Source organism: Equus asinus, chromosome 3 (assembly GCF_041296235.1).
Source record: "Equus asinus isolate D_3611 breed Donkey chromosome 3, EquAss-T2T_v2, whole genome shotgun sequence".
In the NCBI taxonomy this organism is placed as follows: Eukaryota; Metazoa; Chordata; class Mammalia; order Perissodactyla; family Equidae; genus Equus; species Equus asinus.
The window spans coordinates 142,319,656-142,338,705 of NC_091792.1; the positions used below are offsets into that span (position 1 = coordinate 142,319,656).

Consider the following 19,050-nt stretch of genomic DNA (forward strand, 5'->3'; position numbering starts at 1 on the left):
GGGGTGGGAGGGGCAGCTGCCATGCTGTAAAGAAGATCAAGCTAGACTCTTGAATGACGAGACACCATGGAGAGAGAGAGAGAAAAGACACATGGAAGAGCACTGAGACACCAAACCTACGAATGAATTCTTGGACCTTTCTGCCTAGTCCAATGCCAACTGAATGCGGCCAAGTGATTGACTGATTGACCCCAGCTGACACTACATGACACTACAAGGAACAGAAAAACCAGCCAGCTGAGCCCTGCCCAAATTTCTGACCCACAGAATCGTGAAAAATAATGTCATTGTTTAAAGTCACTAAATTTGGGGATGGTTTGTTACCATGCAACAGATGACTGAAATACTTGCTAATTCCTCATTTTGTGCTACAGATTGAGTGTGTCCTCCCAAAATTCATATGTTGAAACCTATTCCGCAGTGGTGGTATTAGGAGGTAGGGCCTTTGGGAAGTGGTTAGTTCATGAGGGCAGAGCCTTCATGAATGAGATTAGTGCCCTTATAAAAGAGATCCCAGAGAGCTCTCTTGTGTCCCTTCTGCCATGTGAGGACACAGCAAGAAGACGGCTGTCTATGAACCGGAAGTGGGCCCTCACCAGACACTGAATCTGCCAGCCCCTTGATCTTGGACTTCCCAACCTCCAGAACTGTGAGAAATAAATTTGTGTTGTTTATAAACTGCCCATCTACAGTATTTTGTTATAGCATATTTTTATGGTATTTTGTTATAGTAGCCTGAACAGACTAAGAGACTGTTTATTTTTCTTCATAGCAATTATCTCAGTAAGAAATTATACAATTATTAGTTTATCTGTGGACTGTTTATCATCCATCTCTCCCTCTAGAATATAAACTCTATGAAGAAAAGGACTTTGTCTTGTTCACCACAGCATTCCCAGTGCTTGGAACCATCCCTAGCCTAATTTAGGACTCAATAATATTTGTTGAATAAATTAAAATACCAAGAACTCTAACTGATATATGAACCTTACTTTTCTACAAAAGTCCCATCCATCTTCATGGAAACATTTTCCTTTATATCCCAACATCCGTTTACGTTTGCCTTTTAAATCACAGATCCCTATCAGGTTACTAGGAAAACCTTAGGCATTTATTTTTAACCCAGAAAATACTTTGGGTCAAGATCTGCAGTGCATTCTCAGATGACTTGGGCCTTATCACCATTCACTGGATAGTGCAGGCAATCCTGTGGGCAGGTTAACGACAAAGTACCACTTAGTCCCTTGTCATCTCAGGAGAGACTTCTTGTGCCACCCAGACCCTCCCATTTAAATACATACAAGTCTCCACTTTTAGGATAGAACGTCCAAGCAAGGGCTGATGGCTCCTTTTTAATTCCTGAGATCCACCAATTTTCCCATCAGGGCAACACAAGAACAGCCCCCTCTTTGTTAGTCATCGAAGAAGATCATTTTCTAGTATTTTTCCTCCCTGACTCACTGGCCCTCACCGTGCATCAGACATAGGACACCGCCACATTGGGGAATGCCTTCCTCTGAAATAGGTTCGCTGTGACTTCTTTCACGCCTGGTTGGAACACAGAGTCCTAATTAGAGCGAGGCTCCTCTCTCAGATCAGTGCTCTGATGGTTCTAAATTGGTTCACACCATCCCCTTTCTTCCTAAATGATCAGGATCTTTGCCTTTCTTATTGTAGACATATGAGATTGACCACCGGGTCCCTGACACTGCCCTCTGACTAACGTTTTCCCTGGTGTTTTCAGGTATGCTGCCCCATACATTTCATTTTGGGAGCCACACTGCTAGGTTGTAATGTAATTTTTCTAAATTTAGCCTGTAGAAGAAGGCTCATGGCTGGGGAAGGGGATGATAGCTTACCAGGAATCCACATTTAAGCAAAAGGAAGTCGTCCCTGGGGATCTGGATTTATTTACAGAGCTTGGGGACTCAAATGAAGACCAAATAGACTTAGCAGCCACGCTTCCCTGCTGCAATTTAACAGCCTCTTAAGCACAAAATCAAACACAATATAAATAAAGTGGTTCAAGTCTTTCCTGAGTGTCTTACCTTAACTTCTGCCGCCTTCTGTCTTTCTGTCCCCTAGATGTCCCCAAAGACCCCCTTCCGTCTTCTTGAAGACCTGTAGCTTTTTAAGGAGAAACAATGGCATCTTCTGAAATGCTTCCTGAGACCTTGGGAGCAATCTGGCAATGCAGAAGGTGGCATTACTCCAAGAGCAGGTCTGTTGAAGATCTTGATTAAAAAAGATACCAATTGTGCACAGCATCTTTTAGGAAACCTGTTATGTGCCTAAGCCTGTACTTGGCATTATGGGAAATAAAGAAATGAATCAATTTTATATCTTACTCTCTGCTACTAAGTAAGTTAAAAAGACAAGTCATGATATAATAGAGCAGCTCAGAGCATGCACTATGGAAGTAAACTGGCTGTGCTAGAATCCTGCTAACATTTAACCTTTCTGTGCCTCAGCTTCCTCATCTATAAGTTGGAGACAATAAAAGTAGCTACCTCATAGGGTTATTATGGGGATTTAAGTGAGATAATAAACATAAACAGGAGAGAGACTGACATGCAGCAAGTGATTTCTATTTTCTATTTTATATAGATATGGGTATTAATATATATGTGTATATATTTCTATATATATCTTCATACAATGTAGAAAATATCTATTACAAGGGAGGGGTGCAGACAGTGCTATCAGAATTCAAAGGCAGGGGACATTGTAGCTGGAGGGAACCTGGGAGGCTTCCTGGAAGAGTGGCAAAGACAATCATGCTCACCAACTGTTATATTTGCTTCGCCTACTTCTCAACTCTGTTGTCAGGGTCACACGACAAGTTCTGGCCAATGGGATATGTGTGAAAGTGCTGGGCTTATTTGGTCTCCCAACTCCTGCTGCAGTGAATGAGACAGCCTCCCATCCCAGATGTTGCAGCTACAAACGGTAGAAAGGCCATCAGCCTGGTACCTGAGTGTTGGTGTGGAGTAGAGACACCTCCTCTAACCCAAACACACACATACAACCCCACAATGGATATGTATCATGAGCAAAACATAAACCCTTCATATGCGAAGCCATTGGGACTTAAAGCTTCATTTGTCACTGTAGGGTAACCTAATCTATCTTGACTAAGGTTATAAATATAATATTTTATATACATTATATAATATATAAATGTGTATATATATGATGCTGGTGGTAAAACAGCCCAAGAAAAAGAATGGAAGTAGGGCAACGTATAGTATATTGGACAAATATTTGTTTGACTGGAAAAAGAAAAACTAGAGTCGGATCATGGAGGGCCTTAAATTCTAAAGAGTTTAGACTTCAATCCATAGGGCAACAGGGAACCATTAGGTATGCTTCCCGGGATAATTACACCAAGCAGGTAGCACCAGTGGAAGCTCTCTGAAGAGCAAGAGGCTTTTATGAAGTCCAGTAGTTTCGGTGGTCCCTGCTTGAGCCAGAGGGTCCCTCCCTTCCTCAAACAGCTCAGAACACTAGAATTTTGCTCTGTAAGTCAATACCAAGAAGAATTGGGTTTTATGATCTCTAAGACAGAAATTTCTCCCCATGATCCCTAACTCATCTCCGTAGACTCTCTCTGTCCAGAGCAGCAGGCACCCTCTCTGCGTTTGTTGTTGAAGCTAGAACAAAGTCTCAGGATGACAGCTTCCAGGAAGAGCCACCAAAACTTCCATGCTTCCCTTCACTGAGCTGAGAGAGAGCGCTCCTGGAAATGGAATGGCCTTTAAATACTTCTACAACCGAAATTAAAACCTAAAAAGGAACACACTTGTGCCCAAAGTGGAAAAGAATCAATTGCATAAGAAAACCAAGAATCAAGACTTCTGCACTTTTTTTCCAGAAATGCTAAATCTGATTATATTTGTCAAGATAATCCTATTATAAAAAATAAACCCAAAACTATGTAATGACTCAAACATGGTACACATTTATTTCTTACACAAAATCCTAAAATAGTGTTTCTGATTTGTAGGTGGCTTCTCTCCATGTGATAATTCAAGGACCCAGGCTCCTTCTGTCTTGTGGCTTTGTCATCTTCTAGATGTGATTTCCAAGGTCAGCATGCTAATCTTGATCAACTGACAGAAGGGGAAAGAGAAGGGAGGGTCATGCCTGGAGGGGTGATGGGCCAGGTCTTAAAGTGGTACGCATCACTTCTGCTCACTTTCCATTGGCCAGAACTCAGTTACAGAGTCTCCTCTAACTCCAGAATAGGCAAATGTTATTTACCTGTGTGTCCAGGAAGGAGAGGAAAGATGTTGGGGGAACAATAGCCAGCTCTGCCACACCTGGAGTTGTTCTCCTAAAGCACCTTTCCTTTCGATATACGTCTATGAAAAGAATGAGTTAGTAAACTTGTAGTTTCTTATTCTTTCAACAAATACTTATTGAGCACCTACTCTATTCAAAGCACTTGCTTGGTGGCTGGGGCATGAGGGACGCAGAGAAGAACGCAGCAGAAAGTCTCTTTCGAGGAGTTCATAATCTAGTAGAAGGAAAAAACTCTATATTAGCCGGAAAATGACAAAAGCTCCAAGAGAGGTTCAGATGAGGCTTTGGGGAAGTTCAGAAGAAGCGGTAGATGGAGGATTCTGTGATGGGAGCGGGGTGTTGTAGGCAAAACATAAGCAGAGGCACAGAGGTAGGTAACCAAGGAGTCTTTACGGCAGGAAGTCAGAGGTTCAATTCGACTGGAGGGAGGCGTGTAAGAAGAGGAGAGATCAAGTTTAAGCTGGAAAAGTGTGTTGGTGTCCAGCGCCCCTAAACCCTCACTAATCAAATATGACGATGTGTGTTTCTGAGAGAGGATATTCAGTCACCTGTCCCCACGGTTTCTATTTTTTCCCCACTTATTTTTCATGAAGCTGGTACCTGGCTCTCTTTCCACTTCAGATAATTATAAAGATGATTATGGAAATAATAGTGGTGGTGTTGCTAATGATTAGGAGAGAGAAGAGATTTTGTACAATTTCCTAATCTGCCCAGAAATCTTTCTGTCTCACTCTGAGAAGAATCCTTGAGATCATCATTCATGACGCCGTGAACAAATTTCCGCTCCCTGGGAGGCCACAGGAGAAAAAGCACAGCGGAGTAGTGACTGCTTCTGAGAATGAGCAGAGCAGGGCCGCTTGACAATCAGTTTGGCAAACACGGGAGTCACAAAGCAGCACATTTAGGCCAGCACTAAATGGGACCAAACATCTTCACCAGGCTGTGGGACTGAAAGCCACTGGTGTCGAGACTGGTTTTCTCCATCCTCAGCCTTTCAAAAAAGTACCAGTGGATAAGAGCTAGGGCACTATGTTAATAAGGGTGCTTATTCTTCATTTAAATTAGGCAGACAGGCCAGCTAAGTGCATGACACTGTAGCAACCTGGTAGATAATGTTTAGCAATAAATCAAGATCATTTCAGTTGACTACAGATATCACCTACAAAAAGCTGTGTGCTGCCCAGCCCGTCATGTGGAGTGCAACCTGCTCCTCTTGTTCTTTGCCTTCCTTCCTTCCCTTCTGGATTCATTTCAGCTCCTCGACGCATTAGGGAGTGACCAGAAAACACCTCAACTCTGTGAAGACCATGCCACATCCGTATCATGGATGTTGTGGGCTGCCACAACAAAGTACTGCAAACCTGGTGGCTGAAACAAGCAATTTATGCTCTCACAGTTTTGGAAGAGAATTGAAAGTAGAAGGAACAATAATTGCAAAGGCTCTGAGGTGAGAGGATACCTGGCCAGCGTGATGAGAGTAGAGAAAGAAAGAGAAAGAGCAGTGGGAGCTGACATGAGTCCTGGATCACCTTGTAATGGTCAGGGTCACACATTGGTAGTGGTTAGAAATCAGCAAGGTCATTAAGAAAGTGAGAGAAATACAGGGGGTCAATGCTGTGTCTTCGTCTTTTACACACACCATCCACTCTGTTGGGATTCCTACACATCCTTCAATCCATCTTGCACCCACTTCCCCTGATTCTGCTCCTCCTCCTCCTCTTCCACCATGTCCTCCTTCCTGGGTACCTGCTCCATCTACACACAGTGCTAATCTTGACCTCTCTTATGCCAAACCATCCACGTACGTATCTCTAGAAAAGCACCTGGCATGTTGCTTTGGTCGCAGTAAGAACTGAGTGGTGTTTTCCTCCTTTATCTCTTAAAATCCTTACCACAACTTTAGAGATTTTCACTGCAAATCAAATTTGAACTGAGTTTTCAGAGAAGACCTAGTTTATGTGCAAAGACATAAAGATGTAATAGAATCTTTCAAAGAGCTCTCTTGCTAATGCTAAATCGTAGTGAACAATGTATTTCCTGACATTTTCAGATTCCCAGACCAGAGATAGAACGTGATAGAAGGAGGGAAAAGGGGTGAGCAGTTTTACAAAGTTTCTCTGGTCTCATCCTTCTTCCAAACTGTATCTTTATTCATGGGGCAAAAGGAAGGAATTCACGTAGAGTAAAATAGATTTCACGCATGTGCACAGACGTGTGTGCCCTGACTGTTGTCTGAGCTAAGTCCTAGCAATAGAAAATACACCTGTTCTGTAAAGGATCTAAGGAACTCTAGGGCGATACAGGAAAGGTGGTGTAAGCATGTGTGTTTGAGTGAGTGTGTGTGTGTGTGTGTGTGTGTGTAGAGAGGGAGAGAGAATGAGAGAGACATGGGCTGAGTCTGTGTATGAGGGGTGGTGGATCAAGTTAACACATGGAAGTTTAATAGGCATTTGACTGCTTAGCTAAATACAGAATTAGTCCCTAGAGAATGACATTGTTATATGGGAGGGGGGTTGTTTGTAAGTGGAACACTTCAGGGAGGAGAAGTATTCAGCACCTGCTTTAATCAACCTTACAACTATTTTTATGAAGATTTACACTTATAGTAGTTTGAGCAGTTTTCTCGAGTTTGGAATTTTTCCATGTTTTTGGATGCAAATAAATGCAGCTGTTTGCTCTGTGAGAGCTATGGAAAACATATATTTATGCCGCACTTGTAATATAGAGAATGTTCAATTGAGACTGAATTTGGCTTCTTGCCTTATGTTTCAACTTTTCTTTTTAATAACATAAGGTCCTTCATTCATGCAAATGATGCTATTGACTCATCAGCATGGTATAGCAGAAGAACAGGGGTCTGGGCACAAAAACAACTGAGTTTCAGATCTGCTTTGTCAGTAATGACCTTCCTGGATGTGGCAGATTATATTTTCCAAAGACGGCCTCAAAAATCTCATATCCCACTCACCCCTTTACAATGTGACCTTGACAATTTCCCATGAGGAAGGCCAATCTATGTCCCCGCCTCCAATCCAAATGGGCTTGGACTTCCTTATAACCAGTGGAATGTGGCAGAAGTGACCATGCATGACTTCTGAGGCTGAGCCATAGAAGGCAATGCAGCTTCTGCCTTGTTCGCCAGAACATTGGTACTAGGAGCCAGGCCACCATGTAAGAAGTCCAACCGTCCTGAGGCCGCCATATTGTGAGGAAGCTAGGCAGCATGGGATAGTCACGTTCAGGTGCTCTAGTCCGAAGTCCTTCAAGTTCTCCTAGCCCAGGTGTTAGCCTGATTGAAGAAGCCTTCAAATGATCCACACGCCCAGTCATGCAGTCACTCTCAGTCTTCAAGTATTTCCAGCTGAGGCTCCAGACAGTCCAGAGGCAAGCTATTCCCACTACATGCTTTCTGAATTCCTGACCCTCATAATCTGTTAGTTAGTATTTTATGCTGCTAAGTTTGGAAGCAAGAGGAATAGAATTGGCAGCAATGGAAACAGAGAATTTGGAATCTGTAAGTAGGGGGCTACTGTAACAAAACACTAAAATACATGGCATTAGTTTTGGGTCCCAGTGGCAGGTGGGTTCTGGAAGCCCCTTGTGAGGGCAGTTAGGGTAAGCTAGAAGGGCCTCAAGGAGAGTGTGATGAGAGTTTAAAGGAAATTTAGGAGCATATTATCAGAATCTGAAGGAAAGGAGATTCTTGCTATATAGTGGAAGAATTTCAGCAAATCTGTTCCCCATAATAACGTATAAGATCAAAAATACATCTAGTGAACTTGACTTCCAGGCAGAGTGTTGAGGGTGCCTCCTGACTTCTTCTAGTTGCCAGTAACAAAATGAGAGAGGAGTGAGACAGACTAAAGGAGGAATTCTTACGTTTTCAAGTGTAATTTGGAGACTGTAGAAAGGTCCCAGAACAGTCTTCCCAGCTAGGAAAGGGTCTCAAATTGAGAAGTGGCTTCTGGAAAAATGTAAATCCAAGATGTGGCTGTAGGAGCCAGCCTGGTGGCATAGTGTTAAGTTCGTGCACTCCACTTTGGTGGCACAGGGTTCGCTCGTTTGGATCCTGGGCGTGCACCAACACACCACTCATCAAGCCACACTGTGGCGGCATCCCACATAGAAGAACTAGAAGGACTTACAACTAGCATATACCACTATGCACTGGGGCTTTGGGGAGAAAAAAAAAAGAGGAAGATTGGCAACAGATGTAGCTCAGGGCCAATCTTCCTCACACACACACACAAAAGTCACTTTTATTAAAAAAAAAAAAAAGACGTGGCTGTAAGATCCTTTGTCAAATCTCAGATAGATCTAAGGTGCCACCTCAGAGATCCTTCCAGGAAGATAAAAGGCGCTCTAAGGATCTTCAGCGTGTGCCTTGTAGATCCTTTTCATTAAACAGTAAGACTTCTAAGAATCTTAAGCGCATTGTCCCACAAGAGCCACACAAGGGCCAGAGAAAGAGAAGGGCCTGACCCAAAGTGATTTCTAAGTGTGGTTTTGTCTAATAGAGTGGATTATATATTGATACACAGTAAAAAACAAAGGTTTTTTTTTTTTTTTAAAAGAACGATGTCAGCTTTGACTGAAAGGAGCAGAGATAGTATAAAATGAAAAGTGGTTTTTTGACCCCCAATCTTTTAAGGACAAGAAGCTGTCTGAAAAGCCTATTCAACTGCATGCACGAGTCATTTCTTATGGAAAAGGAAGGATAACTCAGAGGGTAGAACCAAGAACCACAAAGGAAAACTCCCACAGAGTAGGACTGAGTCCCACTGTGCCCCAGTTTCAGAGGTGCTATGGACCTGTGACCACTGATTCCTTCTGTTTTCCCTAATTTGGAAGGGGAATGTGGACAACAGCTATTCTACGCTTGTCCTACTGCTGTAGGATGTTCGTACGGGGACAGATATCTTTTTATCATGTCTTTAGTTCACTGATGTACAGATCAAGAGGAATGGTAATTAAGGAGTTTGACCCAAAAAACTATATCTGAGGAGTTTCATCCACACTTGGACCTAATTTAAATGATGGGATTCTGGACTTACAACTGATGCCATTATGGGATGAGACTGTGTGTGTCTTGGGAGAAAGGTGATTCATTTTGAATGTACAATGGGTATTGTGGCCAGAACGTGTGCCCACTGTGGCGGATTGTATTTTCCAAAGGTGACAGCAACAATTTCTCCCAGCCCAGAAGCTCCTCTGAAATGTAACCTTGATACTCCTCTTATCAAGAGGTGGAGACTGGACAAGTTTTTGACTCACTCACGACCAAAAAAAAAGTAGAGAAAATGATGTTGAATGACTTCCAAGGATAGATCATAAAAGGCAAAGTAGTTTCACCATTGGACTAGTCATTCTTGCAACTCCACGGCACCGTGGGAGAAATTCAGCACCCTGAGGCTGCCAGTCATGAGGAAGAACAGCCACGTGGAGAGACCACATGTAGTCCTTCTGGTCAACAGTCTTAGTCTTGGAGTCCTCCCAGACCAGGAATCAGACATGCAAAAGAATGAGCCTTTGGATGATTCCAGCCCCTGCCATCGAGTCATTCTGCCTTTTAGTCTCTCCAGCTGAGACCCCCATGCATCATGGAGAACAAGCTGGCCCTCCTGTGCCCCTTCTGAATTCCTGAACATAGAATCCATAAACATAAGGGCATGATTTACAACAGTAAGTGTGGGATGGCTTGTCATGCAGCAATGGTAACTAGGTCCCTGGACCTCATTTTGTTTTCACATTTGTAGGATGAAGAATTTGGTCTACATGACTTCCAACATGCTTTTTGGGCTACAAACACTTGAAAATCTGATCTCATCACTTCCTGTCTTAAAAGCCTTTGGGTTAGATGGCTAGCTGTTCCCCTTACCCCCAAATCTGTTTTCTTCCTTCTGGGCACATGGCCACCCAGCTAGAGAGTACATTTCCCAGCCTCCTTTGCAGTGGTATGTGGCCATATGACTAAGTTCTCACTAAGGGAATATGAGTGGAAGGGACAGATGCCACTTCTCTCTCACTTGCTTAGAGGGAAATTGCTAACCCTGGACCTTTTTTCCCTTCTCACAGAAGAAACACGCTTAACCCAGCAACCCAGCTTCAAGAACCATAGCATGTGAGGAACCGAGGGCTCTGAATGGCCTTAGGGAGCAGGGCTGTCCTGCCAGCCTGTCATGTGAAGGAGCAATTAAATTCTTTCCTATTCAAACCACTGCATATTTGGGTCTCTGTTACTGAAACTTTGCTTTAATCCTAACACACTCTTCAAAGGCTCCCAGTGCTTGTGTGATAAATTCCAACTTCCTTAACGTGGCTAAGGCTCTGGTCCTCCCTCCAGCCGGATCTCCTGTCACTTTCTTCCCTACTCTCTGGGCTCGGGTTAAGCTGGTCTTCAAGAAGTTCATTCATCTCACACAGTTCTCTCTGCCTTGGGGCACTCCTTCTCAGCCCATCCTCTTGCCTAGCTAACTTTTACACATCCTTCAGGTCTTGCTTTAAATGACACAATTTGGATTTGCTATTATATGCTCTCAGCATCCCTGTATCTTTCTTTCATAGCACTTATCACCTTGCTAATTAAATAATCATTTGCATAACTGTGTGATATCTGCTTCATGGGAACACTGTAGATATCATGGGGACAAGGATTGTGTCCTTCTTGTTTCCTTCTCTACCTAGAATCTAAATGGTGCCTGGCACATAGTAGGTATTCAAAGAGTTTTTGTTGAATGTTGTTGAATGAGCTTGTCAAATAGCTACCCCAGGTTTGCAGTTGGGGCTTGTGGCCATACAAGTAAGCAAAAGATGAACCTGCCCATATGGGTGTCAACCTACAACCTTGGCTTCATAGTTACTATGCTCACAAATCAGCTGGGCTCACTCCACCAGGCTGTGGGCCTCCTGAGTTTGTTCCTTATAGGCCATCTTGAGTGTCATCAGGGACACTTCTGATAATAGAATCTCTCTCTTTAAAAAATTGGTTTATGGATGAAAAAGTCCCAAGTATATAGGATGCTGAGTTTAGCAGAATCTGTATGTAAATTGGTATTTTGCTGGTGATCAATCTTGTGCTAAAACTGGAAAATCAATAAAAAAAGAAAATCTAAGGGGAAAAATAAGTTGTAGACATTTTTGGTCCAATGAGTTTCCAAGGCCGAGGACACTGCATCGGAGACCAAGGTTACTGTCTGATTCAAAGGAGTGTGCAAGAAAACCAGACGACCATCTCACACACACAGAACAGAGCGGAAACTCCCAGTGAGAGAAAAGTTCCAAAGGCAAAGCTTCCTATAGCACTGCCTGGGAAAGGCCTTCGCAGTATCTTCTCGAGACTAAGCAAGGATTCGTCACACATGAACAGCAGTCCCAGCAACTCTCGAGCTGCAGAGTTCACTGAACTGCTAAAGGGACAAGAGCTGACCTCATGTGCCAGGCAGTGAGTGCAGTGAGATTTAGGACATTGAAGTAGCGTGAAAAAGAATAAAAATGAGTAAAAAACACCTCATCTCAGAGCCTTCAACTAGGTACCAAAATGGATTGGCACAATAGAAAGATATGGATTGCATGGAGGAAGGGCAAGTGGTGCTGAGTCAGCACCAATCCAAACCACTTGTGATGGAAGAAAGAGAGAAAGCCTTGGGAATGGCTAACCATTTGCTGGGGGCCTAGGAGGGCTCTACACTGGTAACTTTCTCCAGATAATTCACACAGATGCCTAAATTAACTTTGTCATTAATGGGGGAAGTCTCATCGAAAAGAAAATAGCTGTCATGGGTTAGATTGTGTCCCCCTCTCCAAGTTCATATGTTGAAATCCTAACCCCCAGTACCTCAGAATGTAACCTTATTTGGAAATAAGGTCACTGAAGATGTAATTAGCTAAGGTGAGGTCATACTGGAGTAGGGTGGGCCCCTCGTCCAATAGGACTGGTCTCCTTAGGAAAAGGAGAAATTTGGACACAGAGAGAGACACGCATAGAAGGAAGACAAGGTGAGGAGGCACAGGGAGAAGACGTCCATCTGCCAGCCAAGGAGAGAGGCCTGGAACAGATCCTTCCCTCTTAGCCCTCAGAAAGAACCAACACAGCCGATTTTGATTTCACACTTCCAGCCTCCGGAACCATGAGACAAGAAATTTCTGTTGTTAAAACCAACCAGTCTGTGGTCCTTTGTCACAGCAGCCCTGACAACTGATACAGTACCAAGCACAATAGCAGAATGCATGGAGCTCTGAGTCAGCTTAGTCCTGGATCCACCCCTTACTAGCTGTGTGACTTTGGTCAAGTCATTTAAAAACTCTAAAATTCGCAGCTTCCTTTTCTCTCAAATGCAGATAATCAGGAGTGATATTCAAAATATTTAACTGCCCATAAGGTACATTGCAGAGGTTGCCAATTCCACAGGTAGCCACAAGAGAGTGACTCCAGGCATATTAGTTTTTGAAGATGCATAGTTCATTCCTGGTTCCTGAAAAGGTTGACTGTACGACACATCATAGTTGAAGAGGACAATTCTAGAATGATCTCTCCATGTTTCTGCAGTGTCCAGCTGCATGGGGAACTCTGCAACTAGACTAAGAGCCTCAAGGACAGAGGTCTGGGTCTTAGCCTGGTTGTCATCCCCACAGCCTAGCTCAGCATGTAGGAAAAGCTCAAGAAATGTTTGTTGAGTCATAAATGATCCTGCATGTTAGAAGAAACCTTCCTAAGACTCTTTTATATCACCTTAAGATTATTTTTATTGTCTCACGGGAACAAATAGGGTTAATAAATGGCAACCACTATGTCATATGTGGGCACATAAGGGGCATACATATGGCTCTTTCCCCAAAGGTAAGCTACTCGATGCAATAAGCAGGGACATGCTAACCTCGTAAATACACTTGTTGACAGTCTCTCTTTAGAAATTATGCTTACTTGCCATGTTGTGTTTCTGTTAGAGGACAAAGAGAAATTTGCCCTTTGGTGACTGAATGAGGTCAAAGCGTTATAATCGGAGTCACCAAGGGCTGAAAATTTCTGCCCCACGGATGTAACAAAAGTGAGCAGACGACTGTCATCCTTTGAAACATTTGCTCGAGGACGCCCACAAACCATGCTGCGGGCTGCAGTCAAACATCTCTTTGTCTGCCCCCAGACCAGGTGAGCCACAGCAGCTAGGGGCCCACAACAGTTTGGACATTGCAAGGAATCGCAGCTTTGGTAGAAAGCAAGAATATTTGTCTCTAACGGGAATGAAGCGAGAGTATAACCCATTGTTCTGGCTTTGTCTCTTAGAGTCTTGAATCTCCTGTCTCACTCCAACTGCAGGTGGCAGAGTAAGCCCTGGCCCAGAGAGGCTATTCCCAAATTGTGAAAGGTTCTCTTTGTTGTCACGGCCACGGCCAGGCTGGGGAGGCGGCACATTATTAGATGAATGCCATGACCTGGTATGAGGAGCGAAGATAAAAATCGACATCCAGTGTCCTGAAGGACAGCCTAATGGACAATAAATATTTTACCAGCTCCCGCCATTTATATGGAATGCCACCTTTTCACCTTCTCTAGCAATTGTTTTCTTTTTTTTCCCTCCCCCAAGTCCTATTAGTCTTTCATCGTGCAGAAGGAAAAACAACATTTCTGTCACTTCAATAGCGAATTCTGTGCACACAGTAGGTCCTCGACAAGGTTAACTCTCTTTTTTCTCCACTTTCATTGAAATAACCCTGCCTTTCTCTACTGGATAAAAACTGTCCCCCCAACCCTAAGACAAAAATCAGACAGGAGGACAATGTAGGTGATCCTGTTTTAAACTTTCATCAGACTTTTTTTTTTTAATAAGCCTTCCAGAGCGACAGGGTCAGTCCCTCTCTTGGCCTGCAGGAGAGGCCAGTGGCCCCCAAGTCAAATGTTTCTATTTTCAGCTCCCCAAGTCCAGAGAGCTGTAACCTCTGTCTCACTGAGGGCCACGCAGCCAACCCGCCAGCCGCAAGGGCCTGCAGCCTCTCTGCATTTACATTTCCATAAATTTACATCAAATTTGTGCTGAATCATATCCCCCCCATGCAGAAGAAATGAAATACATTATCAACAAGTACAACAAATTTGAATACTCTGAGAGCGGAGTGACTTCCCCCGACTCTTTTCCATTTAACTCCTTCCTTGGGCCACAGTCTCTCTTCGCTCCCCAGCCAGACCAGATTGGATTTTCCCCGAACTACCCGTGCCCAAGGGTTTCCCCTCTTCTCTCACGGTTCTTGATTTTCTGACCTCCCATCAGGAGCCCCAGGCCCTGTATCTCCTCTGTGTCTCCTTTCCTTCCTCGCCTCGTCCAGCTCATCGACCTTTCCTGCTGACATCTCGGCCCCCTTCTTGCAACCCTTCCATCAGTTGAAGGAGCTGCCCCTCTGCCTCCTCGCCCCCAGTCCCTGCCCCACAACGTCCCAGCCAATCACGCCGATGCCCGCACGTCCTCAGGATGGCAATTGCGTCCCTGAACTATCAGGCCGTCATCAGCCCTACTCAGTCATGTTGAGCACCTCCACAGAGGTTCAGCGGGGAGTGGAACTCCCTTCTACCCCCTGCTGCCCAGCTGATTGGCAGCCAGTGGGGTTTGGGGGGAGCAGCCAGCAATTGATTGTTTGCTGCTGGGCAGGGAGGGCTCAGTGGCGGCAGAGAGAGGGCCCAGGAGCTGAGGTGGCTAAGAGACAGGATGTTCTGAGTCAGGAACCCGGCCAGAATCCCCTGGTGTCTGGCTGCTGATCCTGGTAGGGAAATGATGGACAAGACCCTTTGCAGAGATCACCAGGTAGGGGGAAGAGAGGAGGCTTATGTTTTACAGAACTGAGGTAGTGGCTCAGGGGACCTCAGGTCTCAGGGCTCTGCAGGAGACCAGACCTCAGTGCCCACTGGGACCTGCAGCCACCTGCCCCTGGATGAGATCAAGAACAGAGGAAGGCATGTAGCCACCAGCCCATGGGGCTCCTGACAGGACCTGTCAAAATGGCCCTCCAGTGACAAGAGCAAGAATTGGGAACCTTGGCTCATATAGAGCTAATTAAAAAAACAAAATAAAAGATACAGATAGATAGATAGATCTCACTATAAATCACAGTCGCTACGAATCATTTTCTTCCAAGGCTCATCAGACTGGATTTCTTAATTCAGGCAGGAGAAAAGCGACTGGGAGAGGAGTGGCCATGAACATTGCCCCAACCGTATAGTTCAGAGAAAAACGGGGCTAAAAATCTCTCCTGGAGATTGGCTTACTTTCCTTACATGAGAACTCTGACAGTTTTGCTTGGGCAGCCAGAACGGGAACAGAAAATACTGTCTGGAGAAGTTGTATCAAAAGCTTTAGAGGGCTTTCCCGAGTGTCTCGGGCTGTTGGGACTCGGCCAAAGGCCTCTTGCAAGTCAGCAGAGAACCTGTGACGAGAGGCTTGGGTTTCTAACAAAAAGTTCAAGTCATTCTTTCTTTCCCAATCTCTCCAGAGACTTTACGTTTTGTTTTGTTTTTATCAGTATCCACTGGCTTAATTTCTTAGATTAAGCTATTTTGGAGTTTCCACATCTAAAACCCTCTCAAACTTTCGAAAGTGAAAAGTGTCTACGCACTTTCTTCTAACACTATATGTGCATAAAAATAAATAAATAAAAATGGCCCTGGGGCTATGAATATATGTGGAAAAATTGGGTCCCTGGAGATTTTCCAGAGAGCTGAGGGGATGTGAAAACAGGCTAAAGCCAGCATTTCAATACTTAGTACCAGGATGACAAACCTAAAACAAGGGCACCTGGTTTTAAATTGGTCCCATGCAAATGGACTGTTGGATGTAGCATTTAATGCACTGCTTCCATCAGAGGCAAGGAAAGTTGGGGAGCGGTTTTATTTTTTTCTTTGAGAAAAAGTTAGCTGCAATATAATTAGCTTTATTTTTGTCAGCCTGGGCTGCTGTTGATGAGGTGTCTAGAGGCCTTCTGGTATAGGTGCCTAAAAGCTTAGACTGCATTTAATTATTATTATTACTCAATGTCAGGCTACATAAATGAAGAGATAAAAAAGCATTGCTTGCAGCTATATTGCCTTGGTTTGTGATTTCATCACATCTCATATTCGAGCAGGCACTTGGGATGTGAAATCTCGAAGAAAAATCCAGGCGACTGGAGATGCTGTTTCAATTGAGTTGGAAGTTTCTCCACACATTGGGGGAGGGCAGAGGCTTTCCCCTCTGATTTCCCTCCTCAATTTTATTTTTATTTATTTAATTTTTGGTGAGGAAGATTGGCCCTGAGCTAAAATCTGTGCCAATCTCCCTCTATTTTGTATGTGGGACACCACCACAGCATGGTTTGAAGAGTGGTGTGTAGGTCCATGCCTGGGGTCACAACCGCGAACCCTGGGCCACTGAAGCACAGTGCATGAACGTAACCACTATGCCACCAGGCCCCCTCCCCCCAATTTTATTTTTAAATACCTGAATAGCTGGCTGACTTATTTCAGGGAAGGGAAGCAAATAGGGGAAACGGAGTTACAGAGTTGTCTTAGAGGTACATGGTCTCTAAAGTGAAGATTTCTTGGCTCCCAATAGCTTTCTGATTGTCTGACCTATTGCCTGAAATACCAGTGAAGGCTGCAAAGCAGCAGCCGTACAGAAAGCCGCAGCTAAACATGGAAACTGGAAGGGGCAGGCTGCTTTCCCACCTGAATGCCAGTAGAGAGCAAGGTGCAGACCAGGAGGCAGCGGAAGCCAGATGGACTAAGTTATGCCCACTCTTCCTACAGTCTATTTCATCGACAGGTCAGAATGAAACCAGATGGCTTGCCAGAGGGCAATGTATTGTCAGATAGTACCTTGCTTCGTAGCGAGAGACATCAGGCAGTTAGGAACAAGTGCTTGGTGCTGAGTTAACCCTAGACGTTCAGCTCAGGGATGACCTTCTTTCCATCTCCTTGGATTAAAAAAAGAATGGATTAGGTGGCCTAGCGTGGTCAGAAGACCAGAAGCCTTAGATGCATTCTAGTCTCTTCTTTTTCTCTTCTTGTTACCTACAGCATTGGTTTGCAAAACTTTGCTTACAAAAACAAATGGCAAGGTTTGCAAACTCCTCCAGGACAGGGTCCCTGCTCTGCAAGGTTACTGAAAGTCTCCAGGACGAGTAGAGTATTTGTACATAACAGGCACTGAACAAATGTGCTATACACTGGCTCCTTCTCCTAGGGCCTGGTCTTCCGGAATGTGTTGTAGAATCTTCTTTAGATAAGGACCCAACAGGCCCTGCAGCCAGGGGCTGTTGCTTTTTAAGGGCTTCCAGGGAGAGCTCAGGTCATCAGGCTCTTTATCAGTAGTGTCACTATCTATAGTTACCACTCCAAACCTTAGTGGCTTAAAACAAGTTTATTTACTACATGATCTGTGACTCAGCAAATTGGGCAAAGCTCAGCTGGGCAGTTCTTCTGCTGGTCTCAGCTGGGCCCATGAGTGCATCTATGGTCAGCTGGGGGTCAGTGGCCTCACTCACATTTGTGGCAGTTGGTTGGTTGTTGGCCACCCATCTTTCATCATCCAGCAAGCTATTCTGGGCTTGTTTCTATGGTGGTGATCACAGGTTCCCAAGAGTGTAAGCAGGGACAAACCTCATTGCACAAGTGCTTTACAAACCTCTTTGTGTAGCACATTTGCAAACATTGCTTTAGCCAAAGCAAGTCACATGCCTGAGCCCAGAGGCAAAGTTACACACAATGGCCAGATGGGGCAAGGAAGGACGCCATTTTGCAAGCAATCTACCATGCCAACAAAACAAGGCCAACAACAGAATGCAATATTTTCAACTCCCAGGGGTGATACTTCATTTTCAGGTTTCCAAGATGCTGAAGAGGGTCCCTTGGAGCCAGAAGTCCTAGTTGAGTCTTTATTTCTCCACTTTTCAGGCCTGCATTTCCTCATCTGATAAATGGGGCTAACATCCCTCTCACAGGGTTGATCCAGGATCAACAAGGACTAAAACTAAAAAATAAACGTTCACTGTGATCCACAACTGTAAAATGGGTTCACAACTTCTCAACCTACCTGCTCATCTCCACCAGCGGTGCTTCTCCTGTAGGGAAAGCCCACTATGGGTGGTGGTCCATCAAAGGGTTTTAGGTGGCATGAGAAGACCACCTAGAATAATACGGACTCAGGTAAGAGATCCGCCTGCCCTCTGTTTAATTCTCAGTCCTTCCTCTGAGAGGAAGTCGCCGTTTGATGCGGTTAAGTCTTCAACACCTCTCGACGCACGCGAAGCATCACACTCAGAGCTTTTGGTCCTATTTAGAATTCAATATTTTATTTTCAATTTTTACATTTGCTTTCTACTTATGACAGCTGATAACTTAAGAAATAAATATAAGCAAACATGAGTAGCTTTGAAAACAATGTTAAATATATAACACGTGGTTCACCCTTTCCTGCGTTCAACAAACGCCTATTTGTAGAGCACCTACTGGGTGCCAGGCCCCGTACCTACCGTGCGTCGGAGAACAAAGCAAATCCTCTGCCCCGCGGGAGGCCAGGCCGGGGGTGGGAGTCGCGAGGCGCGCAAGGGACGGCTGGATTGGGGGATGTGCTCCCGGCAGGGGACGCGCAGGTGCCCGCCTCCCGCCATGGGGCGCGGTCATCCCGGGTCAGGAGGGACCTGCGGGCGGGGCCCCGAGGTCCCTTCCCCACGAGGCCGGCGTGGGCCGGCGGGGCGGGCGGCTCGGGCCGGGCTGGGGCTACGGCC

At 44.8% G+C, this 19,050-nt stretch overlaps 1 long non-coding RNA gene across 1 annotated transcript; it reads right to left on the bottom strand.

Annotated features, from left to right (window-relative positions):
* Window positions 1–3,995: 3,995 nt before the first annotated feature.
* Window positions 3,996–18,926, bottom strand: LOC123284734 (uncharacterized). Its single transcript, XR_006526027.2, has 3 exons — window positions 18,796–18,926; window positions 4,264–4,364; window positions 3,996–4,112 (listed from the first exon to the last, which is right to left on the bottom strand). It is a non-coding gene; the product is annotated as an uncharacterized lncRNA (long non-coding RNA).
* Window positions 18,927–19,050: the final 124 nt, after the last annotated feature.